This window comes from Rhynchophorus ferrugineus, unplaced genomic scaffold, assembly GCF_030347505.1.
Source record: "Rhynchophorus ferrugineus isolate W39M unplaced genomic scaffold, kcgeb_rfMv2 rfM11, whole genome shotgun sequence".
NCBI lineage: Eukaryota > Metazoa > Arthropoda > Insecta > Coleoptera > Curculionidae > Rhynchophorus > Rhynchophorus ferrugineus.
Genome location: NW_027472590.1, coordinates 27,195,848 through 27,201,287, shown reverse-complemented (window position 1 = coordinate 27,201,287; position 5,440 = coordinate 27,195,848). Strand labels below are relative to the sequence as shown.

The 5,440-nt window shown below is 34.6% G+C and overlaps 1 non-coding gene across 1 annotated transcript; it reads left to right on the top strand.

The window, feature by feature from the left end:
- The first annotated feature begins 4,282 nt into the window (after nucleotides 1–4,282).
- TRNAR-ACG (transfer RNA arginine (anticodon ACG)) lies at nucleotides 4,283–4,355 on the top strand. The gene has a single exon. It is a non-coding gene; the product is annotated as a tRNA-Arg (tRNA).
- Nucleotides 4,356–5,440: the final 1,085 nt, after the last annotated feature.

Sequence of the window (5,440 nt, the reverse complement as noted above, 5' to 3'; positions counted from 1 at the left end):
TGGGGGTAGAAAATCTCCTGTATATCTATCAGGCTCAAAAAACTTATGTGATGTAATATTGCCATTGGGGCATATGTTCCTTGTCTTGTAGTAAAGGTAAAGAATCTCAATAAATACTGCTTAATTATTTCAATGCAATAAATCATTACTATTTAACAAAACACTTACTATTTAAATTACTAGTAGGAATTACGTCTTGTTTCAGCCATGGTTTTCCACATTTTGGTCTATAGTCTTCATCTTTGAAATGATTACAAACTTCCCTGGACCTACATAGGAGATCATAAGAGATCCCCTTAAGGTTTTCTTTTTATTACATTAATAAATTAAAATACACAGAATAATCTAAAGTAATTGTCAAATATATATAAAAACGCATACCGAAAAACTTCACGTAAATAAACAATACAAATTATATCACCTAGAAAAGGCCGTTAACTGCTTAAGTTAGAATAATTAATACCGAGGTCGAACGAGATAGAAACACATATAGCTCTTGCATTTTTAATTTAAATTTGACCGCGTAACGGGGATTCCGAAAAGCTTAAACGTGGGACCCGATTTTTCCATATAACTTTCACTTCTAAATTTCTTTATTCTATGGTTATACATGTTATATTTTGCGAAAATATTACGGTCATCGATTTATACCTCTTTGAAAATGTCAAGTTGCATGTTTGAAGACGTGCAGTTGCGATACGTATTACTTTTCTTATATAATCAAAAGAAAGAAGCCGCCGAAAGCCATGGTATATTGCTAAAAACTTACGGTGACCATACCCTAACCTCAAAAACGTTAAAAAAAACGTCGAAAACTCAGTACTGGCGATTTCGAGGTTTAATGCAAAGATCGTTCTTGTGGACCGAAAAAATTTGCAGATGCGAAACTGCAAATGTAGTTGGATGAAGACCCAACCCAAACTGAGTGGTGTACCACGAAATGTTGAAATCTAGTGAAACAGCAACAAAATGAAATAGCGATCGCTACCGACAACAAATGCTCAATTTGAACGATATATCGATCCAAAAGCGCCCAGAATTGGCCCGAATAAACGGTCAAGTGAATTAACAGCACGGTAGCGGGCTGTCTGATAAAACAAAACCGTCCAAGGAAACGTTGAAAGCACTTAGATGGGAGATATTAACGCACATTATATTCCAGAGCTTTCCCCATCCGACTCTCAACTTGTATCATTCACAATACACGCGCTTGCAGAGCAACACCGTCAATTTCGAAGAACTTAGAAGATCGCTCGAAGAATGATTTTGCTCAAAGTACAGTTTATTTGGGATGGCATCCATAATTTGCCTGAGAGTTGGGCGAGATAAAATGTTCCATTTTCTGAAAAATTATAAAAACCAGTGGTCACTTTCCGGTATAACTGATATATATATATATATATATATATATATATATATATAAATTTTTAAATTCTAAACATTATAACTATTAACGAATTGTTTAGGCTTAATAATTTTCGTGAATCTTTCTTACATTGTGTTAATAGGTTTCAAACAATTTTGGGAAGACCATACATCGGGAAGACTCTGAAGTAATAATATCAATCAATCTGTAGAACTGTAGAATGTAGAATCAGTAAAACTGGCAGCCTATAATCAATCTCAACGTTTCCCCAAATATAAGAAACAGTAACGAAACCATATACTTCCTGCAGATATGTATAGGCTTCAAGGAATTTGCTCGACATATTTCTAGAATTCTCAAAAACGCTAATTGTTCGCATTGTTGCATCTATAATAACGAGGATGGTTGGCTCCCATTAAAAATTCATTAATCATCCCGGGGAATAATTAAAATTAGCTCGTCTCTTCGAAAGATGGTCCTCATTATTCAACGTCGTCGGTTTCGCTGACCATTTTCGAGTTTGACCTCAACGAAACTGTATATTTTACCGCGCCCAGGGCAGGTCATGTCGGAATATATTTTCATCCGTAATTTTTGAATAATATGCGCCTTCGACAAACAATGATATTTATTGCTTAAAAATGTATATTTCTCATACGGCCAGACAAATACGATGATTGTTATTTCAAATTGGTATATGTGAGGCCTTTGAAATGTTTTCAAAAGTAAAGTGGACAGGACTATTATTTAATGACATGTAGAAGATTGCTTCAGTGATGTGCCGTAAAACCTTTAATCTAATTCTTAATCTAGAGACTATTCTAACGTACTCTGAAGTCTACCATAACTTATTCTAAAGACTATTCTAACTTATTCTGGAGATTGGTATATTGTTATTTTATATTGTTTATTCTATGTGTCGATTAATCAATTCGTATGGTAGTATGTGTTTCAACATATTTGACTGTTTGGCCAGTACATTGGAATACACTTCATATTTACACTAACACTTTCAATCACACTCTTTATTGGTTCCAAGGATATCGCATTGAATTAGATTGTTAGTGACGTAATACTGGGCATCGACGATGGCACACAACACTGGATCCTCATATATAACAGGTAAATTGTAAAAAGTCCCCGGCCTGACATATAGATGGCACTACTAGAGTTAAATCCATATGTTTTTTAGTTAGCCATAACCCTCAAAAGATGATACGGGTATAAATTTGACAGCTGTCGAATCATTGGTTTGTGAATTATAGCATTTTGAGTAAAGGAACTTTTGTTATTGTGAAAAAAATTGGATGAAAAAATTTCGCATGTTGTTAAAATATTGCTTTTTGAAGGGAAAAATACAGTTGAAGGAAAAACTTGGCTTGGAACCGAGTTTCCGGAGACTGTCGCAGCAAAATAAACTATCAAGGATAGGTATGCTAAGTTTAGACGTGGTGAAATGAGCACCGAAGACGCTGAACGCAGTGGACGCCTAAAAGAGGTTGTTACCGACGGAAGCATTTAAAAATTCCACAAAATGATTTTAAATGACCGTAAATTGAAATTGAATGAAATAGCAGATACTTTAAAGATATAAACTGAACGTGTACATCATATCATTCACGAATATTTGGGTATGAGAAGGCATTCTGCAAAATGAGTGCCGCGCCAGCTCACTTTTGACCAAAAACAACGACGAGTTGATGGTTCGGAGCAGTGTATGAAGATGACGAAGCGTAATAAACCCGAGTTTTTGCATCGATATGTGACAATGAATGAAACATGGCCATGATATCACTCCGAAGTCCTATCGACAGTCATCCGAGTGGATTGCACACGATGAACCCGCTCCAAAGCGCGGGAAAACGCAACAGTCGGCTGGCAAGGTTATGGTGTCTGTATTTTGGGATGCACATGGAATAATTTTCATTGATTTCCTGTTCTCAGATCTCAAAATAATGCTCGCTGGGAAGAAATTTTCGCCGAGTGAAGAGATGGTCGCCGAAACTGAGGACTGTTTTGCAGCAAAGGACAAATCGCTCTACAAAAATGGTATCGAAAAGTTGGAGGGTCGCTATAATCAGTATATCACCCTTGAAGCGAATTATGTTGAATAAAATAAACTAATTTTGCCACAAAATTTGTTTGACTATGGTAGGCCCTGGACCTGTTAATAGCTATGTTAGATTTGCTAGTAGTAATCCACAGTTCAATACCATAAATCAAACACCATAGGTCCAAATGCGCCTAGAAATTAACTTATTCAGCAAAACCTTGTAATTTAGAGATTTTTTATACCCTATCAGCCAATACATTTGGTTTAGTTTAAGCCCAAGATGTTTGCGTTTTGTCACAATATGTTGCACACACTCCTACAAAGGTGTCTCATTTGCTTTGATACGCCATGTTTTCAACCACAATCCGACCATAGGTCCAAATTGACTTTATGATTGACAGATTAACTTGTCTCTTTGATCTTAAGTAAAGTTGAGAGTACCTCCGGCTGGTTAGTCTTTGCTTGACTTTGAGACTAATCTGCTCTGCATTTTGTCTAACATTATGTTTCCAATTTGACGTACCATCGAGATATATGCCGAGGTATTTGGCAGGATCGAGGTATTCTTTTGTTCCTGCAACGACTGCTATTATTTAATATTTCAGCAGATAATAAATTCACTCTGAAAATGAACGTAAATATACACAGACAATGATAAAACTATTTATTAATTGATACAGATGCATTACAAAAATAATGGCATAAAAATTATAAAAGATTTTCATAGGAACATTTAAAATTATTCGTAAATAAAAAAATAATACTATCTTCAAAATATAACATTAGTTTAAAATGTAAATATACTCTCGAAATTACAGTGCACCAATGCCTGGACGATAGCCAGAAATCAGAACGTATTACAAGGTCCTGTGGCGCAACGGATAACGCGTCTGACTACGGATCAGAAGATTCCAGGTTCGAATCCTGGCAGGATCGATTTTTTGTTCCATTTTAATATACTGCTATTTTGGCCTACAGAACGTTTACCATAAAGAAAAATAAATCGCTAGAAAAACAGCTGGTGGTAGATGACGAAGATAGAGTTAAACATTAACTATTAATAATTTGGATTAAATTATGTTATTAACTACTTTCGTCCCAGTGATGTATAATTTTAAATAAACAACAGCGAAAGATTTAGTTCGTTTTCCCATCCTTAGCCAATTTCACAATATAATTGTCCTTATACAGTATTTTTATAACAATATAAAGCTGACAGTTGGCCAAATTTAGCCAAACTCATTATAATTTTAACTTAACTATTGTATCAACTCTATGCTTAGTTCAGCATTTTTGCTGAATACCTTTAAAACACATTATATATAGCCATAAATAAAAACAAAATCTATAATCTCTAAACACTTGACTTAAACGAAAATCTCTTCAAAAATTATTTTGGGAAACTGCTACTTAAACGTATAAAACCATTTATAGAAATAGCATCACGTTAGACAAAAAGCAAAACACATTAATACCAAAATAAAACAACTATACTGGTTAGTCGGAAGATACTCTCAACTTGACCTAAAATCAAAGATGTTGATCTAGAATACAATTATAAAGCCAATTTGGACCTATGGGGTGCAAATATGGGGTTGCACTAAAAATTCAAATCAGTTAGTCATACAGCGCTGTCAAAACAAGGTTCTTCGATTGATTATCAATGCCTATCGCTATGTAACCAACGAAGAACTGCACGATGACCTGGAAATCAAATGGATTTGCGAAGTTGTGCAGGATTTCGCCTTGAAACACGAAAGAAGATTACTAAATCATTCTAACGTGGAAGCAATACAACTGCTGGACAGCGCACAGGATGTCAGGAGATTGAAACGAACAAAACCATACGAACTTGTGTGAACATTTAGTGTGTATTATTAGTGTAAACTATAGCTATAAGTTAATAATTAATAAATAATTATAATTTTATAATTGAGGAATATATACTGATGTATTTTCTCGCACTCGTCTTACTTGTTAATTAATCCAAATACATAGGAAAAGTACTAATAAATTAATTG